At 38.3% G+C, this 25,602-nt stretch overlaps 1 protein-coding gene across 1 annotated transcript in view; it reads left to right on the plus strand.

Moving 5' to 3' along the window:
• Nucleotides 1–25,602, plus strand: part of LOC122772172 (protein kinase C-binding protein NELL1-like) — a 232,010-nt gene that overhangs the window by 131,084 nt on the left and 75,324 nt on the right. The window lies entirely within an intron of this gene.

Genomic DNA, 25,602 nt, shown 5'->3' on the forward strand with positions numbered 1-25,602 from the left:
ACGCGGTTACAAAGGGTTTACGTAGTGCGGCCAATTAATGATAAGCATGTGAAGATACGCCTATGGGATTGGTTTAAGAATATAAAATAACCTACAGATGTTTGCCCATTGGCTTGTTTTGCTTTTAACCGGTTATCCTTGATGACCTAACTAGTACATGCTCACACACACACACACACACACACACACGCATCCTCGAGGTTTTAATAAAACTCTAAAACCGAATTCACTTTTTTTTATACCCAAAGTTGTGCCAGGTCACTGGACTTCTCTGAGAAGTCAGAAACTTTGACATCATATTGAAGAAATGATCTTGTGCTTTACTAATCTTTCGTTTTTTTTAAATCTGAAAATTCTTAGATAACAATAATAATAATAATTATATATCAGCATTAAAAATATCATTTTGATTAAAGAGCTTTTACATACTGGTATATTAACCATTACAGAAACATGTTTATTGGTTGATAATCACCAACATATATATATATATATATATATATATATATATATATATATATATATATATATATATATATATATATATATATATATATATATATTTATATATATTTATTTATATACTTATGTACATATACATACATATGTATAAACTGTATAAATGGTTGCAAAGAAATGGTAAACTGTGTTTTGTGAACCCATCCATCTCAACCCACACCTGTGGATTTCATTGCTCAATATACAATATTACATTTCCTCTTTGGCCAGTGTTAAAATTACCATGGCTGCTAGAGGTCGCCCAACAATAAACTGTAGCTGGGTCATAATAAGCTGTGTGGGCTCACGGGGGAAAGTTCGAAGGAGGAGGACAGTCTCTATGAAAACCTGGCATGCTGCACCACTAATGGAGCTTGTCAGTCAAATAGTTTCTTGACACTGTAGTCACAGCTCATAGACGTTTTTTCAGTGCAACTTGTCTGTAAGAATGTGGTCTCTCTGGTTCCCTGTTCCAACATTAGCTAAACAACTTATAAATACATTTAAGAATTAATGTTGATTATTCCATAAACATGGTGAGTTGTAGATGCTATGATGGCTATGAACCCCAGAAAAACTGATCTATTGGATGTCTAGTTTATGTTATCAATGTTATTAGTTGCAGAGAAGCTTTGTTGTTCAGTGGGTTATGTTGTCACTCAGTTCATGGAAAATGTGGCTATTAGCACTGAGAAGCTAACATTGTCTGATTCTTGAATCTTAATTTTATTCTTGTACAAGTGAGCATTTTTTTTTTATTACCTCATTATCGGCAAATCATGTTGGGTAAAACTCTCATATGTGAGGGCAGAAGCCTTACCCCTCTCTAATGCTGTGTATTTGGCTGCTGTGTGGGTATGACATATTACACTAATATGTGTTTGAAAGTGCTATAGTCTCATGATCATCAGCATTATTCAGTTTGACCAGGCTGCTGCCTGACCTTGCTTCCCCTTTCCCATTAAAAGTCAGAGATAGTTGTGTTAGCATTATTGAAGAAGCTGAATAATTTCCCACTCCCGCCCCACTTATGACCCTAGTTTTCTCCAGAGTGTGGAGTGGCTCCATAAAAAGGGAAAGTTATGCTACATATACATCATGTGAATACTTAAACAAAGTCAGAAGGTTTTGTGTTCTTCCCTTGCAATTTTTAAGGGGAAAAAAAGGGGAAATTCCACACCCAAATACAAACACATGAGATTATTATTTTTGAAAACTAATTCCTTGACGGAATTATTGTTGTACCCTTTATTTGTTCAAGGCAAAGGGTATACAACAACATTTTTCTCTAAAATATTATGTCACAAGCACAGCAAAATATACGCATGCAGAAACTACTAAGTCTCTCTGTTTTCATGAATTATTCAGATCATCATAGCTGTGTTTTTAAATTCTTGAAAGTTTAAATGTTTTCATTTCACTCTCATTCTATCCCTGTTTTCTTATAGCACCATGTCCCCAAGATTCTACATGTGACATTATTTATTTACTTTATCAACCTGTGTCCCGTCAGAAACAATTGTCACACATGTAATCTGAACCGAGAGGTTTATTATGACACTATAATGACATAATTGCCCATGTTTTAGTGTATCAAACTATTTTGGTATATTATAATTAATATTTAACTGTATGTTTTGAGGCAGCTCATAGCCAAGCGGAAAGAGAACTTGGCTTGTGACTGAAGTGTTGCCAGTTCAAATTCAAATGACCTGAGCATCTAGTCTGGTCAGAACTTGATATTGAGTGGTGGGCCATATTAAATTGATTGGGGGCAAGATGTAGCTTGAGACCCTTGCTATAAATTGCTTCCTTCCAGTGTACTCTGTGTGCTGGTCCCAAGCCTGGATACATGGAAGGGTTGTGTCAGTAAGGCATCCAGTGTAAAAATCTCTGACAAATGAAAATAAAAGTGCATGTGATGCTTTACTAAAACTGATATCATAATTACTATCCAGGCCTCTGAATAATACATGATATGTCTCTTCTGTTTACGTGTGTGTGCAAGGGCATGATGACAGTGACACTTGTCACATGACCACATGAGGAGCAAGGTTGCGGTAAACTCTGTTCATGTTTAAAACAACAATAACATGATGGCCGAGGTTCATGTTTGAGTATTCCCTCTGGTTGAATCAATAATACAGAAGGTCAACACGTATGTGCAATACAATGCATTGCTCTGATTAAAAAGCGGAAAGTGTGCATACAACATTAAAAGAAACGGTAACACTTTAGATTAGGGAACACATATTCACCATTAACTAGGTGCTTACTAACATGCATGTAAGTAGCATACCAGACCTTTATTAGTGATTATTAAGCACATATTAACTCCTTAATCAGGAAAAATCTTAATTAATGTCGAGGTAGAATAAGGTTATGTATAATGAGGTGTTAATACGTGCTTAATAATTACTAATAAAGGGCTAGTGTGCTATTTATGCATGTTAGTGAGCACCTAGTTAATAGTGAATATGTGTTCCCTAATCTAAAGTGTTACCAAAGAAACTTAAAACTTTAGGTCCCACGTCACAATTTGGTGAGAAACATTTTCACAGGGAATTAAAACGGTGTCGCTAGCAGCTCTAATGTTCAGCCCGAAGCTAAACATTAAACTTTTTAAAACTCTGTTGCATTTGAATGTATGATTACATTTGGATCAACTGTGTTGTTGTTTGTTCATTCTATCAAAATGTGTTTAATTGTCTATGGCTCTAATTTGTATCTCTGAGCGGTTTTGCTTTTCGGTGTTATCTGGAGTTTATGGTTGTTATTTTAAAGCATGACAAGAAAAAGTCTGTTTGAAATGACATTTGCAGTATAGCCAATGGCCAAAATGTAAACATATAGCGAATAAACGCTTAACTCAAATGTGGAAAATGACATTGGCCTCTATTGTTTATAAATGTTCATAGAGATATCTCATTAAGACTCTGTTATAGGCAGATAAAGCAGAATCAACATGACATTGTCACAGTGCTGGAAAAAGGGGGAAGGAGAACTACACATCTAAATACCTTTGTAATGGATATTAAAACCAGTAATAAAAAAACAGTAATATAGGTCAGTGTGGATAACAATGTCAAATAGCCTTTTTCTTACCCACCTCCATTGCATTTAGTGGTAATTCCCATTTCATCTTGTCAGTATCACGTGTCTTGTGGTTGTGTGAGACTAAAACAGCTTTAGCTGCAGCTAGTTGGTCTTTCTACCATCCATGATTTTGAAAACATATTCAATTATTTGAGCATAAATTCAAAGTCAAGTCAAGACACATTTGAAGCCATAGGTAGAATTTCTTTGCGGTGTTAGGACAAAGGCATTCTTTTATAAACATCTTGCACAGACATGATAAAAGTAAGAAAAAAGAGATAAGGCTCCATTTTTACCAGCTTCTTTTCTTTCTGGGTCAAAGCCTGTGGACCCGTGGAGCATGTACAGATCACGTAGGTCTTGTTGAGATACATGCAGGATAGAATCTAAACCTCCAACTGCATTATCCGGCTGTGTTAGTCTGACTTTGATAATTTTGATTTCGCACAGTTTCAGTTGGAATATTAAGTTTACATGGATTTGAAGGTCATGTTGTAGTCGGACTGACACAATGATAAGATCTTTTATCTAACATCATAAAAATGTACTGTTTGTGACCCTTTATGGTGGATTTCAGGAGCTTTGTAGGACAAGTGAAGTGTGTGCCGTCCTCAGTGTGCATGCAACTTTTATTGATATTTCCCTAAATTAAATATACAGGACATGATGCATATTGCATCAATTTGGATGTCTTGTCCTGTTGTTTTCAAGTGCTGTGTAAATACCAGACAGTCAACCTTGACTGAGTTTCAGACACTAGTAAACACTTAATGATGAACTTGTAAAACTTTAATGCGGTTAGTAGGCCTGTGTGTCTGTATGTGAATGAAAGAGTGAAGGAGATAAAGGGTTAAAAGAACAAGCAGAAATGTTATTCTTCACCATCCATCATCTCTCAGAAGTTGCATTCACACGCTGTTACGGAAAACTCCTCTGACACTGCGCAGGGCTGATGTTTACTGAGATCACCATAAAAACTAAAGGAGAATGAATGATTCAGACCACTGCAGCAAAGTCTGCATCATCTGCTTCTCTCTGGCCTCCCAAGGAATTTTCTCTTCACTGCTGCCTTGCCTTCTGCTCATCTACACCTCCATCTTTATTTTATTTGAGTCTCTTTTTCCATTTGTGCTCTGTCTAACCAAGGAAATCCTTACACCTCCTACCCTCGACTCACTGCTCACACACTTATCTCATGCTGCATGAGAGGAGTGTAAGTTGTCTTTTGATACCTACTGCCCCCAATCTGTGTTAATGAACAACTCATTAAACTTTTCCCGTGGGTGTACAAAGTCTAATGTCTGTCCTGTGTGTGTGTATGTGTGCTTGGATCATTAAATTCCATGCTCCATAGTGATATGACTATTCTTCTGTTTCAGTACTAATCTTTAGACCCACTGCTGAGATTTAAGTTGTGTTCTCATGATTTGACTTGATGTGCCAAATTATTTCTTGGAAATTAACCAAGAGAGAGAAACCTGATGTCATATGCATGTGTAGAGTAGAGAATAATTACAGTGGTTTGTTCAATGTCACCCATCCATCACATGGTCAATATGTGGATAATTGAAAATCTGTTTAAATCAATTCTTAGATTCTGACTCACATTCATTCAGTTCCTTTAGGACTTAGCAATGAAAGTGTACAGTCTGAAAATCACCAATTTTTCTGTACGCTTGCAACTCCTAAAACACTCCGTAATCAACTTAAATGTCTTGCAAATGATTACTGACATCAATCACTTAATGCACAGAGTCATTTTAGTGAAGAAAGGGTGATTATGTCAACATGAATCAGTGGTGCCTTGAATCATCCTGAATAATGTTATATTACTCCAGCTCATTGCATGACAAATACATTTGCCACAAACTACTGAATTAAATCATTAGAAGTGTCATCTGAAGCAGCAAAAATGTGTCATTTTTTTAAGCTCTTTTACTTCAGCATGATGTTCTTGATTACCATTTACCATGAATCTGAAAAAAAACATAAAACAAATGTTTTGTCTTATCTTATGCGTTTGGTTTTCTGTAAATACAAATATTTTGTTTGCATGACGCTAAATGAAAGTAATACAAGATCGTGGCACTCTCTATGGTAACAGCATCTCCTGACCGGTCTATAGCTGATTCAGCCAACGTCTTAGACAATAAAGGTATTCCAGCTCAGGATTGAACAAATCTCCTGCATAAAGTGAGTCAAAACTGACCAAGCAAAAGCAAATCACACCCATGGCTATAACAACTGAACTGTTGTTTTACCTCACATTTTCAAATAGTCCAGTTGTTACTCTTGAGTGGAAACAGTAAATGTATGCTGCTCTTTTGTGTTTGTTGTGTTTTTTTTCCTCTCTGCCATAAACTAGTGTCAATTATCAAGTTCTGGTATAGTGGAGTGTTGAACAATGGTCCATTCAGCGCAAGAGCATTGAATGGATGCTCTCTAAACATCTGAGATTTGAGCCTCAGGATATCACCACAGCCCTGTGAATCTGTCATTCCAGTTACCACTGAAGAAGAGTTAATCATCCCATTCAGAAAGTTCCCACCAGAAAAATACAACATTAATTGTGTTGATCCTTTGAAATATCAATTTTCTTAATGAGCCATTTCTTATTCAAGTGTGGTCTCAGATGTAATGTTGCTGTCATTCAAAAAATATACTTTCCATCTATTTAAACAAAGACCAGAACAAAAGGCACAATAATGCATTTGAATTCCTTCTTTCCTTGTATCCAACAACCTGAACCGCCCAATGAGCATTGTGAGTGAGTGAACAAGAGTGGGGCCAAGAGTGGGGGATTTAATTATTTACTAAATTAATCATCTATTTTGGTAATGGATGAATTTAGTGTTTTTTGCTCAATTTAACAAATACATTTACAAGTGTTTCATACAACACAAGACATTTGAGAACATCATCATTCAGAGGTTTGGGAAACACTGATCAACATTTTTTGTAAAGAAACAAGTCATAAAGTAAAAACTGGGTCTTCAAGCTTTTTGTCACACTCAACCTCACCATCCGAGTGACAGTTGTGTTCACTTTACTTTATTAATAATGCAAGCTAATAAATAAATAATAAATGTATCAAACACATTTCATGCATTACTCTCTTTTGGTGATCAAACGGAATGTCATATATTGAATTCACAGTGGAATGTACAGAGTAACTCAGAGGAGGGCGGGTTACAGTTCAGCTGCTGTGCAGACATACATTCTGCTGTCCTGGTAATCGCTCCTTTCGGTCCTCATTATCCAACAATGCTGAATGGATTTGTTGGTTGCTATGGCACCTAACAATCACCCAGTGCCGACATGGGGAGACAAGTACATTTTGAATGTAATGTGGCATAATGTGAAACTCACATTGCTCCTGGCATACCAAGCACAGTGAAATGGCCCTTTAGTTTTCAAAAATGACATGCATTCAGCTTTGTTCCTCTTCATATATTCATGTTTATTTTTCTGTATAGTAATTGTCATACATTTCTTCAGTTTGCCAGTTTTTGTTTTCATTTAGAAAATTGTTATTTATGCATATTTATGTGAGCTGTATTTCTGGATTTGCCTGTGTTGGTGTGCCTTTTTTGTTTTGCATCATTGTCTTGAAAGAGTTCATGTTGCCATGTTACGTCTATGACAATTCTACAACCATATAGTATAAGTCTTTTGCTTTTGTTGTTGTTTTTCCTTTCCAATGCAAATACAGAAAACAATAAATTAGAAGGTACTTAATATAATCTAGAGTTAAATTACTAAATGAGAATATACCAACATTTTGTGTTTGAGTATTGCTGTTGCACATGTTTGCAAAATGGCTACTTCTTACATGTCTGCATGGTTTTAAAATATTCTTTATTTAAGCAGGTAGAAGAAATAGCAGTGACCGGAAATTAAAAAAACATAATACCATCATTATTTTAATGATATTAATATGGAATATATTTACCTGAATTTTCTTACCCTGTGCTTCAGATGATGACAAAAAGTACATTGTTGGCATGTAGTCAGTAAGTTAGCTATGCATAATTTAACTCTCATTATCTAGTACATGGTTCTTTACATTTTGGCTAATTTGCACCAAAGATAATTGTTTAATTGAGTGTCTAATCCAGTTTCTGTTTGAACTGTAATCATGCATATACAAAGAACAAACCAACAAAATTAGGATACCAGAGAAAGAATCGAAGTTTGATTAGTGTTGAACACAATCTAATGTTGAAAGAAATCTCTGATGTGATTTTTAAAGACCCAGTGCAAAACCTTTATTGCGTTCTGTGGACTTCTGAGTCTCGATGACCTAGTTTTCGTTCCCGCTCTCGCTCACACACAACAACCAGACACACAGAGAGTTTTGATGTTTGGTGAGTGTTTTGGTGAGTTTTGTGCTGTATTTCAGTTTTTTATCATAGCATTGGCTGTCCAGACTGCATCCAGGAAATTTGGAGCTGCATGGTGTGGGAAACAGCTGCTTTAATTGGCATATGCAGACATGTAGTCAGGTATTTACGGAGTGCATCATTGCTTTTAATGGAGCACACATTTTTGATATTGCACGGCCACTTGGATTATGATAAAAATACAATTGTGAAGTCCAACTAAAATCAGGTTAATTATTGTTAGACTTGTGAAACTTTTCATGGGTGCTTTGCTTCTTGGTGTCTTCAGCCAGAGTGTAACTGTGTGAAGCTGTCTTGCGGTACTTGCGCCATGTGCTTCTTCTGCCTCGCCTGCTCGGTAGTGAACGCATGACTACTCATGTAAAATGCTTCACTCTGTGAGCAGCATGGAAATGTCATCACAGACAAAGAAAACAACAGAAAACTGCTTTTCTGAGAAACACCAAGAGAGCCGTGTGGAGCTTATTTATTTGACAATGGTTTGAATTTAAGACACCTGTTTATATTTGAAAGTTAACCACTACAGCTTTATGTATATTCCCTAAACAACCAAGGTAGTCTACATTCACCTGATATGATTTTAGCACTGTGTGTATTTCTCTACATTTCAGTTTGACTAATTGCTGGGCCCTGGAGATGAAGGGATGTTGGCCATTGTTTGAGTACACATAGGAGAGAAAAGCTGCTTTACAGGATGTTGTGGTGAGAAGGAAGCGTGAGGGTTGAGAGAGATTGATCACGTATACACATGACAGAAATGAAGAGAGAGTTATGGGCTTTAAAGGGAACAGCATGCATTAAATTCAATCAGTGGGAGGCTGTTGTCTAATGTTTCATGTGGAAACAACGAAGCAGGTTTAAATGAGACTGCAGGCTGTTTGGGAACCTCCTGTGATCAATAATGTGTCTAGTTGGACTAGACCTGGCAGGGGAGAGATTTAAAGAGAGAGGAGTGCTCCCCCTCTGCTGTGAGGTGTTAAATCCTCTGAGATGTAGGATCAAAGCTCTGAAGACCATTCTATTAAGGTACGGAACTCACACGACCACACTGACACACACAGTGTGAAAAAAACATGAAAGAAACTGAAATTAGTGCAGAGCAAGATAAAAACAACAGGCTGATTTGACAGGATGTTCTTTATTCTAGCCCCTTCTATTTTGTCCGTTGAGGCTGACATAACATGGTCTTTATACAATATGAATCTTCTCACCAAACAACATCATATTTTATTGCAAATATTTTTTCATGGCAACACTGAACACAAATGTAATGCACAACAAGTAATTTATTGTGAAGATTATAATGTGGGGTTCTTCATTGTTTTGTTTTTTTGGCAGATACTTTATGGGTTAGTCATAGTGCTGTCATCGCCTCGGGTAATCATTACTTGACGTCCATAAAGCATCCGCTAACTAGGATTGTAATCACATTTTAATAAACTTTTAATATCTTAGTACATGTATATTACCTTGTCAAGCCCATTTATTTAGTGTATTATCAATAAAATGCCATTTTTTGCAATGCATTGTTACCTGTTACAAAGGACCATTGTTTTTTTATTTGATAGACATGGTCCAGTGTGTGAAGTGAATGCCATGTATAAACAAATGCTGGTTTGTTGCTTACAGCATATATAACATAATCTAAGTGGCGTCTCATTTAATGTAGTCTAACATGCATAGACCTGCACCTGGGCAGTGGCACATCGGTGCAATCTCCCAGGTCGGTGTACGGAGGGCGGTTGGGCCGCGGTCACCACACCACACTGGGTTTCTTAGTGTGGCCGTTGAGTCTATCGGCCCTGGGAAGCTCAGATGGGGACACTGAGCTTTAGTGGGGGGGATTTGGACGAGTGTATCGGTGCAAAGCACACCTCCGGGTGTGGATGTAGCCCAGACTAGAGCCGGTTGGGAGAGATCGTAATCACTTTCTGTTATGCACTTAAAATTACCTGAAAATTCAAGGTATTAGCCTATGTTTCTTTTGCTTAAATGTCTTTGAGAAGGCATGTTGATTTTTTTTTTTTTGACTATTAATGTTACAGAGAACTTTAATAAAAGGTGTTCATTGTTGTACAGCTGTGTTCCTCCGCTGTGATGTGATGACGTCATCAAACAACTCATCAACTCGACTTTGACTTTATTGACAGATAAGTCGATCTGAAAAAAATAGAAGTCATTAATGCCCTAGAAGGTAGTAGTAGTAGAAGTACTTCACCCTTTATAAACCCACTCTTTCACCATTTTTAACACAAGGCTGAAACTGACTTTTTTTGTACCAGGTTTTGTTGTACTACATTCAAAAGTGATGTGTTCAGACCTCTGTACTCCTATGTATTTTCACAGTTTCTCACCTGGGGCTTTCTTCATAGGCAATAATGTTACAGCTGATGTAAAAGAACACTTGTTAAACATATTATTTTTGTGTGCCAGCCTAGAAGTTAGAGGGACTTTTGCTTTCATCATTTCCTTTTTTCTGACTGTATTGTCTTTTACATTAACATACAAACACATACGTAATTCCACAATCCCATATTTGAGGTTGTGGGGCATTTTGAGTAATTTACAGATTCCAAAAGTGTGATTTATAAGCTCCTAACACATGACAATCTGAAAATATTTGAATGTAGGCACTCCTCAAACTGGTTTAGGAAGAATGATAGCCTCAAATAGCCCTTTTCCACTATGGGCCCAGCTTGCCTCAGCACGGCACGACACAGCACACAGGGCGGGGTCATCACTACATGGCTGCGTGAAACTGTGGTGACTTCGTTTTACACGTGACACACACACACACAAACGAGTGACTAGTGACTTGTAAAGCAGTTGTTTTCAGTGTAATGAATCATTAGAATCAGTTAATTTAAAATATGTGTTCAGTACTTCCTCCATGACCAGAGCACAGACTCCGTCTGACACAGTCACTGGACTGAAATACAGCATTTGTGATGCCGGTCGCGATCAGCAGAGCAGTTGTTAAATACACCGGACTCCCTTGAGATTTTAGATATTTCCCTGGTAATTGTTGGAGATTAACCCACATTTTTACAATTGTTGTGTAGTTTTAACTGATCTACAGTTCTGCACTCTTCGGATTTCTGTGTCAGATGTCCTATGACAGCACTCTCGGCAGTCAGTGGCTGGCAGTCTGACGACTTTATGCCTAGTACCTACTCAGCGCTGGTGGAAACACGCCAAAAGATTTACACCTTCTGGGAGCCAAGAAACATTATCATCACTGATAGCCCAACCCCCTCCTGGTCTAGCTGTCAGTGAAATCTGATATATGTTAGCCCACAGGACATAAGCTATTGTAGTAGTTTGAACGATGGTTATCAATAGCAGGTCTACAGAACCCAAGGGTTCTATGAAGACGTCCCAGAGGGTTCCCAGAGAAAAATAAAATGAAATATGAATATAAATTTTGTAAAAATGAAAAACAGGAACGGTAATATACTTAAGATTTAGAAGGATCAAATATTCATATTTCTAATATCAACTAAAAAGTATCATTAAGTGGCTCTGTGTTGTTGTGGATGGATCAGTATGTTACTGAATGAGCTGAATGAGCTCTGGCTGATGTGCATACCCTCAGAGAGTTCCTAAATCATCAGGTGGGTTTGTTATTCATATTAATAGCAGATGTCCACAGTTTATATAATACGATCATCTGATCGAACAGAAGTATTGATGTACGTATCATTTGCATTTTAAAACGACAATACTGAGCTAGCCAATAACAATGTAGCCACATAACATTCTGAAACGCACAGCATTAAAAAACATGTTTTAATCCCTGTATGTGACTTCGAATGAACACTAACATACCGTACAATTAACAATGTTGATAAAACCTCACCCCATAAGAAGATAGGAGGTTAATAAGAGGTGCTTTCTTTTCATTGCGGGCGTCATGTCGTCATCTCATAAGTTCTACTGTACGTCTGTTTACCTCAAGGTGTCCAATTATTCTCATGTCCTGCCACTGTGAAAACACATGCAGCTTCTCGAAGCAGCACTAACAGTGAAGAGCCTCCAGCAGCGGCTGCTGCTTATTAAATAGCCATGTGTTTCCTCTGTGACATGCAGCTGATTGGCTGCACATATCACCACACCCTAAGTAGGAATCGATTCACAGCAATCGAACAACCCTAATTCAATCACAAAGGTTTCAAGACCCCCTATAGTACAGGTTGTCCATAAAGTCTCTTTACAATTTTAAAAATCTATTACAAAGGCAGTTGATAAGATATCTTAACCAGATTTGTTTTATTGTAATCAGTGGTTGTCAAAGCTTTTTTTTTACCTCATTTAATACACCGCTATATGGGCACCATTAGTTGCACGAAGCACATCAAGACGGTACTCGATTTCTTGCCATGTTCGCTGTAGCATAGCCTCATCAATGGTGGCAATGGCATCATTAAGTCATTAATGTCCCATATCTTTGTTCGATACATGATATCTTTACCATAAACCCATAGAAATTAGTCCAAGGGAGTGATATCTGGTGAACGTGGTGGCCAAGGACTTGGCCCATCCCTTCCAATCCACTGGTCTGAAAATGTTTGATCGAGGAACTGACGAACATGCAGTCCCCAATGCAACAATCTCTTCCATAGCTCTGCAGTTTCGCTGAGTCTGCACATCCAATTTTGTCTCAATAAACCATGATACACATTGTGCCTTCTCTTGAGGAGTAGCCATTTTTTAGGTTTTCATTTAACAGTAACTCTGTCAGCAACAGGATACCTGAAACACACAATTTCAATGTGATTACAAACTTTGATAAACACTGATTACAATAGAACAAATCTAGTTAAGATATCTTATCAACTGCCTTTGTAATAAATGTTGTAATTTGTAAAAGAGTCTTTATGGACACCCTGTGCTATGATTTGAAACACTGAGTGACTTGAATTCTGTAAAAAGATGTTTTGCTGGTTTACTTGTGGCTGGTCACCTGGCATGAATTTGCCACCGCCATTATCACCTACTGTCATCGTATGCTGTGCTAAATACACACACACACACACACACAATCACCCACTCGAAGCATACAGAAAGACATGCATCATTATCCTCATCTTCCAAGTGAGTAGCGTGATATTTGCCACTGCAGCAGGAGCTGGAGCGCGTCTGAAAGCCTCCTCAACCGTCCAGCTGCCTCCCCCCACTCACTGCTCCTCAGTGGCTGTATAAGATATTTATGAGCATTTTTGATAGTTTTCTTCCACTCTCTATGATCCAAGGTGAATGCTGTCATGTTGGATTACTCAAAGAGCCATGCTTCTGCTCTCCTGCTGTTTGCTGATGGTAGCAGCACGCAGGCATGTTTCTGTTTAGACCCACATAGGGTTTATTCTAAATTATTAATCACGGTAATGTCATTAACCAGCTCACACAGCGTCCCTAAGCCAAGGACCCCTCGTTTGACATGGAATGAAAACAGCAAGGCATTGATTAGATTCTCAGCAGATGTTGCTCAAACCCTCTGTTGTATTACAAAAAGCATTCATTAATAAAGAAAACAACCTGTTACAAAGCCACTGACAACAGTAAATGCACAGTCCACTTTTATTTTGATAAGATGATTACAAATCAAATGATCCAACATTTGTTGGCTGCAATGCAAGTTTGTATAGAAGATAAAATGTTGTATCAGCATCTCCTGCCACAACTTCACATGATTTTCTTCTGTATTGTTATCCCACATATCCATCAGCAGCCTTTATACTTTTCACACCTATGGTGTTTTGCATTAATCAGTGTGTCATTTCATGTTGTCTTTTATAATCCTGTCAGCAGACGTATTGTAGCAGAATGCAACTCATACAAATCACGCAGTCATCCTATACTTGACGATGTGAGAAAGTCTTTAAATTACAATCCCCAGCGCATGAGAGCTAGTGAAAGTAATGCAGGGTTCACAGTGTGTTCAGCAATAGGAGCTAATGAGATACATTAACAGACTCTGGTAAATATCTTCACATCTGTGTGGTCCACAGTTAATATGCATAGAAGAAACTTCTTAAATTTCATCACTTTTGTGGTAGATACACCAAACAATAGCCCTCTTTTAAACCCTACTTAAGAAAATGTTATGATTGCTCAATGCCAGTAGCCTACCGTGGGGTTTCAGTCAGGGCCTTCAGTAAAAAAGAAAAAACACGCACAAACACAACCACATACAAAACACACTATTATGCACTATATTCACAAGACAGTTGATCTGCAAAAACCATAGTGCACATGCACACCACTGCGCATCTATAGGCTACTGCATCATTACCAGCACATCTTCCGTTATGTCAGTCAGCAGACGCAATTTCACAAGCCACTATATGGCACAAAAACAAGCTTCCACATAAGCATAGGCGTCAGATACACGGGGAACACGTCCCCGGCACTATTTATGATCAACAGTTTTGTCCTCACCACTTCTAAAAAATGTTAAATAAATGTATCATTAACACTCGAACTACCGGAAATGATGTACCTCTTCAGTGGAAATAATTTCCTTCTTTTCTCCAAACGATCGTCGTGAAAAGTACACACGAATGAGATCAGAGACATGATCGATCGGTGGTGTTAATGCAGTGGCCATAGCTTACTTCAAAACCCGCCAAAGGTTCAAACGTCGTTGATGACAACAGCGGGGGCTAGCGCCAGACACATCGCTGGGCCTGGGGCGTTCTGTCACTATGCATCACATTTTGATTGGCTGACGACACACGTCAGTCAAAGTTATAACCAAATAAGAAATGGCAGCTTCAACGAAAGGCCAGCAATACTATTAGAGCAGGTCCACGGAGCTATGATGCGTTTAATGACATCCAGGAAAATCCAGCTCAGCTTCACAAAAAAATAACCATATTCTTTCTGGAAATATAATCATAACATACTGAAAAAGTAATTGAATTCAGACACATTCAGACACACATTAATTTGATTATAAAATATATATATTATTATTATTATTATTATTATTATTATTATTATTATTATTAATAATAATAATAATAAGAAGAAGAAGAAGAAGAAGAAGAATGATGGTAATAATAAGAATAAGAATAATACATACTTTTTGATATTGTCAGGGCCAGCAGAGAAGGCCCTGCTGGTCCTGACAGTCATGTTTCCAAAATAGTCCAATGTATACCAGCTGGAAAACTTTCGACAAGAGAGTGTATCCCTATAGTGTAAATTCATTCTCACAACTTAGCTCATCTGTAAATTTATTGAATATTTGTTCAATTCAAGTACAACCACAATATCTGTGACATTTACATTTTGTACACCTTTCTAAACTTTTATGAGGAAGATTTTAGTTGAGCCTTTTGTCAATTGGCAACATATTTCTCTCTCTCTCTCTCTTCTCTCAACAGCCATATCATTAGTGAGAGCGAGTGCCTGGCTGTGAAGTCAGTAATTGATATGTCAATACCTTATACAACCACATTTCAAAAAGACTGACCTATCCCTTTTAGGTCTCTCTGCAAAAGTAGACAAAGTAACTCCTCTTTTTCTACATGCATGTGCAGATGCTTGTTCTGTACAGTATAGATGTCCATAGCTATGCCCCTCATCTGGTCTGTGTATACATCTACAGTGGCTTTTAAATGAGGCCTTACACACAGATTAGCTTTTCTATGAGGCTGTATGTTGACTCAGCAGTGTTTTGAGCTAGAAATCAGTATCCTATGTTCACAGTGTTTTCATGCTTAACTTTAACTTTACAGTTGCCTTATACACAATTTTGTACTCTAGGTGTAATTTGTCTTGTACAAGATGTTCGGGGCACACATGTACTGAACAAATGTTCACATATATGTATATATTTTCAAAATATGTCCAGCGGTAACATGCTAATGCAGAGCAGAAATGTCCTGCTGCTGGTAGTACGTCATACATGATAACTCATTTGTAATGTAGATATCACCGGAAATATCACAAGGAAAAAACAGATTGCACAATCTGTGCAAATGCGGAACCCCCTGCCATTTAAGTCTCTATTAAGAATAGGTATGTACCAAACCATGACTTTTGTGTACCTACTCTATACCCATCATGTGTCAGCAACCGAACATTTGCAAAGTGGCACCAAGCCAAGGGGCTTCACTGCTAAAGTCCACTTGGGACAATTAATTATCATTATATAATCATAAAAAAAACACTTGGTTTCTTCACAACAAGTTTGTTTGCTAATGTGAAAACTTAGCATGAGCATTAGTTCATTAATTTAACTGCTCATGTGCAAACATAACTGCATGGAGTCAGCTTAGCACATTTCCCCTTTTCCTTTTACTTGACTTACACACACACACACACACAACACTGGTACTGATAGGAAATGAGTTTTGCCAATGACAATAAGAGATGAATGGAGAAATGTAGAGGTGATTTCCATGATGAAATAGAGTGATAAAATGCAGAGGAGGAATCGCTTTCACTCTCCTCTTCTCGTTATGCACCTCTCTCCACTTTGCTGGCCACCAATTCATCATGACATCACAGTGGTGGAGAGAACACACGTTTACACACATATGTGCACTCAGACACACACTTCATGAAGTGAAAAAAAAACAGCTAAAATAAAATCATTGAGCTGAAAGCAGGTTGAAGTTCTGAGCTGAAATCTGCTACTGTATCCAACTGATAGGTGACCTTGAAGTGAAGAGGAAGATGTCACTCTGGAATGGAGAGCAGCATCCTGGTGTGTCAGCCAGCATGGATAAGAGCTCCCTCTGAACCCCTCAGGATTGAAATAACCCAGCAAGGAATTATTTAGTGGAGGAAGGCAGGTACAAGGACAAAGCCAGGAGTGCCCATGTAAATGTACAGTTCCTGTGTCAAAAGTCATTTTTCCCTGCAGTATGCACAAGACAAGGTCAGTGAGACAATTTGTATGACCAACCCTTTCGTCCAAAATACCCCAATCTCACCTACTGGCCATAGAACCTTGAACATATTCATGTATTTTAGATATTTTTTTACAAAAACAATTTAATTGCAGGGTAAATTTGCAGGTGATAATCACAGACCAGTCCTCTGATGGATTTACTTAAATTCAATTATTTTGACTGAAATTGCGATTTGATTCGTGATATGAAAGGGAATGGCCATTTTTAGATAGTTATTCTCTTTTTCTATTTAATATTCAAAATTATTACAATTAGTGTGATGTTGTCGTTTTTGTCAGGCTTCCTTCTTCTTACGAATGATAGGTGATGAGTTGATGGTGTAAAAAGAACCCCTCAGACACAAGACTCGTACCGAACAAAAGGGATTTTATTTGGTTAAGTCAAGCATCAGACAGAACGCTGCAGCAGCTCGGGAGAATGTTCTTGCCGAATCTCCGAACAATTCTGCCTGCGCAGGAGCAGGTACCTACTTTTAAGGGTTTCTCTAACATCCTTATCTAAAAACCCACATTTGACGGTTTCCCCCTCTTTTCCTGGGAAACAAGTTGTGTCAGCTCATTCTATACATTCACACGATCGTACATCTTAGAGTGCTCAGGTTTTGACATTGGTGCCATTCAGTCAACACAGGAATCATCTGCGCTTCTTTTACAAGCATTGTTTTCAGGTCTGGCATACAGACTTCTGTTGTACCCAGATTGTAGGTAATGCAAAGTCAACTCTCTCATGAGGAAGTTCCTGTTCTTCTAAATGCACATCTTTAACACAGTCTAGACAATTTAGCTGAATCAGATACTACAATGTCTGTGCAGATCTGTGAGATGTTTTCTTCTGTGTAGAATATGATGTGTATAGGTCACGACAATATTGAATCTAAAATTAGTAATTTGACACGCATTTTGGCTTTAAGAAATATTGTGCCTCCTGCAATTTGAAAATTGTTGTAGGACTTATTGACATTGTGATTGTGATTAATTGCTCAGCCCTACCACATGATAGTTTTGACTAAATGTTGGTCATACAAATCAAGCCATTTCAGGAAAATCAACTTGGATTCCATAAACCTGTAATGGGCATATTTGTATTACCGTGAACCATGTAAATTAATAATTGGTGGCAACTTTATCGTCTGGAGACGATGGCTTGTATTGATTTCAGTCATCCTTAGCCATTCCACTATACTGTTCACACACAGTGCACTGCAAATGTAACTGAGCAGTTTGCTATTAAAACTAAATCAAGCTCTCCAGAAAAATCCAGTAGAATGTTCTGAATGATCTGCTATGTCAGATTTGTAGAAGTAATGCACACACACACACACACACACAATTGCTTTTATATCTTAGTTAGGACACATCATTGACATAATGCATTACCTAGCTCCTTACCCTAACCTTAACCATCACAACTAAGTGCTTTACCCTAACCCTAACCTATCACAGATAGAAATTCACTCACAAATGCACAAATACCCTACTTACTGACTCTTGTGGTCAGAGAGCAGGGACTTCAACTGTTTCTTGTCTTTGTTGTGATTCATGCTCCACTGCTTCCCCTTTGTCAAGAAATGCAGTAAAAGCATCTGTTTACCTTTGTTGCTAGGGAACTGAATTGACACCCGGTTTGATGCTATGCAGGAAAAGCAGAACAATGTAAAGAGAGGTGATCCCATGGGATTACTACAAGAGAAAGAATGACCACCCGCATGTGTTCCAACCTTTCCCACCATACAGCAATCTTGCAAGCAGTGTTATTCCACACTGTCCTGCAAATGATGGTAATGCCTATGATTTGAATTCTAGCTGCAAATTGTGTATATCATAAAAACAATAGATGTGTTACTTAATATACAGAGAGAATGAAAGATACGCAAAATACTCAAAGTGCATTCTGAGCCTCTCATCATAGATTCTGCTGAAGGCATGAAACTATTCTATCAAAGAATTTCCTGCACTGATTTCAAAGTTCTTTGCATTAACTTATACACACATTAAACACTTCACTGATTCATATATGTAACAGTTATCTTTTTGATTAGTTAATTAGTGGAAAATAAACAACTACAATGGCTTCAGAGTATTCAGACCACATGTTGTTTTGTCTTCATATTTCCAAGTAAATTGTTTTAGAAATGCAATTTTATTAACATTTTAACTCTTTGAAGTTTCTGTATTGTGATGATCAAATTAAACTCTTTTCACACAGTTATACCATTAGAATGGTAATCATTTTCTAATTTTAGTTTGAGCATGACAAAAAGTAATCTCAGGAAATCAGCTTTCACTTAAAGGAATACTACACCGATTTGCATTTAGCTTTGTATCACTAGAATAGGGTAAGTGTTTTTGGAAATCTGTGCTTCCCAACCTCAGTTTCCCCTAACTTGAGAAATATCTTCATTCTTGTCTTTGTTACGTGCCAACCAGTGACACTTGGTCCTGTTAGCAAAGATACAGGACAGTGTTTACATTCAGGGAATGTCCCGTCCCTCTACAAGTGGGTCTAAAAAGTGCGGAATTAGCATTGCAATTTCAATGCTTACCTTCTTAACATGGAAGAATAGCCCTGGTGCCTGGGTTGAGATATTCAGATGTTTTTGAACATGATACTTGATCTTTTCAGCCCAACTCAGAGGTTAAGGTATGAATAGCACCCAGTGAAACTTAGCATATAACTAAGGTTCTCAGGAACCCAATATTTAACTCGTCCCTACCTTAGTTCAGGGATGGCAGATAGGCTTAAGCTATTTAGTGACCTTCTTAACATGAGCAAACAACCCTGACATCCGGGTTGAGATATTCAGAGGTTTTGATGCTCAATCTTTTCTATTCAACTCAGAGGTTGAGGGTATAAATGTTACCTAAATAAACTAACCATATAACTCAAGACTTAATAACAGAAAACAGATCCTTTGCAACCAAAATTAAATCACAACAAGGTAATATCAGGAACGAATGGTTAACATACAAGTTTACTGCAATGTCCAAAAGTGGGTAAGCTATAGCCAGCATAAACATACAAATGTGTCTTCTCTCTCTCCTTAAATATCCAACCAGGATTTCCCCAAATACTTACCAAATGGAAATTTGTGTCAGGATACAATTCATCTGATGACCGTTTAATCATCGGCAGTATATGATAATTGTTATGACCAGGCCTAGGGGAAAACCTGATCGCAACATTGATAAGGAGACTTCCTCTTTCCAACTCCCAAGAAACCACCTGCAACACATCAAACAAACCATTTCAGCGGTTTATTACAATCAAGAACACAATATGAGTGGTTTGAGGAAGTTCACTGCAGCTGGGCTGTTCAGGCCTCTTATACGGATTCCTCCAGTACAGGACCAATCAGCTCCCAGGATCCACCGAGACTCACTCACACATGTCATTCACTCAAACATGCACACTCACATGCAGACACATACACACAAGGAAAAATCGAGCCAATAATGTGAGCCAATTCAAACAGGAAATATTGAGGAGACACTTTGGAGTATGGAGTATATATGATTGATTCAATTATTATTAAGTGATAAAAGACACAATACACACAAAGTGGTTCCTTCCAGTCTGGGGGAAACTTCCATTATTTCAGAGATGAGATTCTAGGGTGGGGGTCAAAGTGTATTACAACATTAAAATAAAAATCAAGATTTGTGGCATATAAAAATGTAAGTATGAAAAATAATCATTGCCCTCTGTGTCACATTTCAACTGGAATTCATATCAGTTCACCATGTTAAGGTGTTTCTTGGTGTTTACTTAGCCACTGTGAGGCACCTTCAGTGTATTTCTTTATAATCGGAATTGAACATACTTGCCATTTCAGTTTTTTTAGTCAATTACATCCTGCAGTTTCTGAAATAGCAGGATGACAAAATATGTTTTTTGTGGGCCAGTTATCGCAGACTTGAGCCATTTAAATCTAAAGTCTTTATTTTAACAATCAAGGCTGACTGTGATTAGGAGTGTGAGACACGTTTGTGGAGATGGATTTCAAAATGGTTCCCATTTCTTCACTGATCAAGCACAACTTCTGGAGTTTTAATTTACCTGCAGCTTTTTTGCCCCAAAGAGATCATTTGTGTGAATGTCTAACAGCACTGTGATGTGAGTCCTCTATCCAGCTGTGCACATATTTATAAATGTCATCTCCACCGTGTAGTTTTTCATCCTCTTCAGGAATATGGCTAAAGACATTATATCACACTGGAACTGCAGTACAGTCAGTATGTTTACATGACATTAGAAAAAAGGGAATGCTTGTGTTACCAGAAAGGTCGCCAGTCCGTCACAGGGTCACATATGACCCTTTTCCACTATGGTCCCAGTCCCAGTTTGCGATGCGTCACACAGGGTGAACATGCAAAATTCATGCAGAAAGGCCCTTGTTCCAATAGGCAAGAGTATATTGGTACAGTGAATAGCTCAAATGTGTCAGTATGACTGTGAACCCTGTGACATTTAAAATAGAGCTTGTTTTTTTGTGAGATTTTAATTAATCACCAGAATCATCATCATCTTGAAGTAAAAAATACTGAGATGAAGTTAAATCTGCAGGCCTTGCCCCACCCCCACCGAAGCCCATCCCCTTTTTTCCCCCCCTGCTGAACATACAATGACAGTACTTCCTCCCTCTTACATTGAAATAGACTTGTCACCTCCTATCATTAATCTCTGTCTGCCCCCCCCCTGAGCTTTTTGCCCTTGTAGAAAGGTCTCTCTCTCTCTCTCCCCCTCTCTCTCTCTCTCTCTCTCTCTCTCTCACTGACACACACACACAAAGACACCCACACACATACTATCCCACTACTTTCTCTGTCCCAAGTGAAGTCCTCCAGTGTGTAACTTGTGGAATATGAAAAAAACAAAAAAAACATGAGCCAAAGGGCTGACCTGGTGCTCTGCTGAGTGCACCCTCCCCATGTCACCTTTCTCTGCCCAGAGACAACTCCAACCCATCGCAGGTTACCAGAGTTCACTGCTGAGGCTGAGGATGGAGAACAGGACTGGGGCAGCTAAAAGAAGAGCTTGAGTTGTTTACAGCAAGTAATAAACAAGAGCAACAGAAAGAGCAGACACAACACAATATCTTTAAAAAAATGATTTTATCATGCATGCAGCCCATGGTAATCTTGTGAATTTGTCTCGGACTCACCATGTTTAAATTGATCTTGAGACACCACACAATTGAGGGTGTTATCTTGGAAAAAAAACAGTTTGCTCCCCTCTAAAATTATAAAAGTTTCAGAATTATACTTGACTGGAGAAAACCCAAGGTTAGAAAAGAGAGTGAAAGAGATCCGATGCACATTAAGTTCTCCTCTCATGGTAGAGGAACAATCAGATAATTGTTTGTGTCCTCACAATGTCATCTCCTTCTCAGTCTGTCCTCATTTCACAATATGAAACAGTGAGACGATTTCCCCCCCTTTAGGGTAGAATCAGCAGACCTGCTGTTTTGCTTCGACACAGTAAATGGGAGCCGACTATATAAAGGTGTCACAGCCGATTGAGAGCAAATTTGTTTTCAGACACACATGCGGCTCATCTCTGTCCTGCCATCACTGGCATTTAATTGCATTTGATATTTAAGTGCTGGAGCAGATCATATTACAAGTGGCTCTTCCTACTGTTTGTGCTGGCGGCATATTCCATTATATGCTACTCATTCCAAGCTGTCCTTCAGACTGCCTATAAAGTCAGCTGCTCGGTGAATCACGATTCTGTATCACTGATAAGAGTTGAGGTGGCTACAGTGAATCAGGAGCTGATAGCATCAGCAGATGTGAGTAAATGAAGGAGGTGTGCCCAGCGTGGGTAGATTGAGCTGTGGCTGGCAGGATACAAGTGCATGAGCCAAAATGGACTGCAAGGATAAATGTAAAGCAATATTGGAAAATTAGAGGGAAGTTATTGGGAAAGTTAAGGGAGAAAATTGAAGGACTTGACACATACGAAGTTAAATGAGCTCCTGGTATTTATTTCTGTTTGTAGTAGCAATCATTATTATTTAATGTTTCAGCTTGTTAGCCACCTGTGATGGCTTGTTAGCATCACTGGGTGTTTTAAAATTGCCAGCCTTCACTCCAGGCACTCATTAGATTAGATTCAATGAAAGAAAATAAACTATGTTGACTGCGGCACAGTTGGCCTGACAATCACAGTGGACATTTAGTTCCAAGCACATCTTGGAGTTAAAAGCAACACTGCCAGCAGACATGCATTGATTTCACAGTTAATGTTGGAGAGTCAAAGAGGAATCTTCACCAGCATGTGTCTGTGTTCTTAGAAGAGAATTTTGGATAAACAAATGGAAAAGAGGAAAAGACTGGAAAAGTCACACTGCCTGCTCTCTTTTGGAATATACCTCTGGCCTGTTCATTTTCTATTTTTTTGCAGATCCATCTGCAATTTGCAGACACACCCCCTGTGTGAAAACCAGAGCTGCCTGAGATGCAACACATGAGTGGCACAGTTGTCACACACTGCACACAACCCAAGATCATATTCTGAGTTGCTATATTGACAGAGTCTAATATTCTGTCATATTCCTAGTACAAAGAGTTTCATAACCCTGGGAGTTCAGCATTTAATGTAATTTTCTTCCCCAACATTATCCTCCATGTAGCTGCCACCAATGTCAGTATTATATTGAGCACACACTTTATGAGCAAAATCTGTCATATAAAGTTCATTCCTATGGGTCACGCTGTTGTCTGAGGCAAGCAACACAATTATGATAATATGAAAATATGTATACCTTTGATTATATGGAAAATTGAGATTATGTGAAATATAAATTTAAATGAAGTTTAATTTGAACATGTTGTTGTTTACTCACTTTTCACTTTAAAAACTGACTTTGAAAAACAATGAATACATTTATTAACTCCAGTAAAAAAAGTTCCAAGAACTGAAAATCAACTGCCTGTATATATCTAACATAAAGTTGTTACACTGTAGACTCAGATGCACTACGTTATCAGGATCAATCATGATGCATACTTTTTTTTCCACAGTTTTGGAAGTGGGAAGTGCAGGTCTTGCAGCTGGCAGAACATAAGACAAACATCGATGCTGTCAGAAACATATGTGGTCCTGCATAACTGATGTATTACCAAAGTTAGTTATCAACACCTTGTCCTAAAAGACCTCCACTTTAGCAAAAACTGGAGTGAATATCCATTTGAGCTACCATGAGGACAGGAGCTGCTCCGTCGGTTACAGTTGTCGCTTTTGATCCAGTCACATACTTCAACACAAGTGATGGGCGTTGTGGTTTAGAATTTTAAATTAGGACAGTGTTTCTGAAATGTGGCTTTGGGCTTTCTAGAACAAGTTTAAGGTTAGTGAATGTTTGTGTATTAGATGCATTTGAGGATTGAAAGAGAGAAATATTTTCACAGATTAAGGATTAAGATTAGATTTAGGATAGGTCAGGATTAAAAATGGAAGGATAGCGCTGGCTGTAACATTATGTACTATTACTTGTATGCTCTGTCCTAGACCTTTCTGGGGGAGCATTTGTGATAATACATTTACGCTTCTATCTGTTTTCCATTACACCCCAACCTTTCTGCAGTCGCCGTGCTTTACTAGTGTAATGTTGCTGTGGCTTAGTCTGTCTCGATGTGAAACAAATCTCTCAAACACCACTATACTGAGAAACACAGAGATAGTCACGTCCCAAAAATCAAAAGTATCCAGAAACTTAGCATCACCAAATAGTACTGAAAGTTACCAATGCAGTGCAGTGCTCGTGAATCTGTGTTCATTGCGTGTTCCTGTGCTCTGGAGACGTAGCTTTGGAGTGAAGTCTGAAGAAAGGGGCTTGGACTTTTGAAATCGAATGTAGCCTGCTCAAACAGTTTTTCCAGGATGTCCAATCCTACCTTTAAGATGCCAATAAAAGAGAATGCCCAGTACAAACTGGTGAAAACATTAAAACACTCTGAGTCTTCAATACTAAAATTTCCAAGCATAAATTTCAATGTCTTATTATCATTAGTAAGCATCCAGCAAAGATGGTTTTCTGAAACAGGTTATAATTCCCTCCATCTATATTTAGTCTTTTTTTTTTATTTCAAAAGACACATGTAGGGCTAAGGTAGATTTCAGGGTTAAATATAAAGAAATGTTTCCCACAAGTATATATAAACATATGTTCATGTGACATGAGAGCATGTATATGGGGCTCTTAAACATACTGGAACACAATAGTGGCTCAGTTCCTTTGCATCTGGAGGTACTGACCTGGCCTCCTCTTTCTGTGACCTCCGTCTGCTCTCTGCTGTCAAGTGGAACCACAGGGACCTGCCTTAATTATGAGGCAGAGGGTGACTGTGAAATCTGATGCAGGACGAGGTGGTGGTGTCTCCAAGCTGGGGGCCGAATCTGAACAGGACACGCCTTGCTCTCTGTTGCCATATCAGTGAGACAATGAGAGCTATTGCTGACCATCTGCTGCTGCAGCCCTCCCAACAGTCTCCAGACTCCAGACACAATTAAAAATAACAGTGTGTGGCTGTGTGTGTGTGTGCGTGCGCGCATGTGTGTCAGAGAGGGGAAGTGGTGGTGAATGAAAGAATGAGTGTGAGAATGCTGCACTTCCCCTGCTTTCTCCTCAACTACAGTACTCTGCTATCACTTTGCTGATGTGATCCCGTCAGTATCCC

This window comes from Solea senegalensis, linkage group LG7 (assembly GCF_019176455.1).
Source record: "Solea senegalensis isolate Sse05_10M linkage group LG7, IFAPA_SoseM_1, whole genome shotgun sequence".
Taxonomy (NCBI): domain Eukaryota; kingdom Metazoa; phylum Chordata; class Actinopteri; order Pleuronectiformes; family Soleidae; genus Solea; species Solea senegalensis.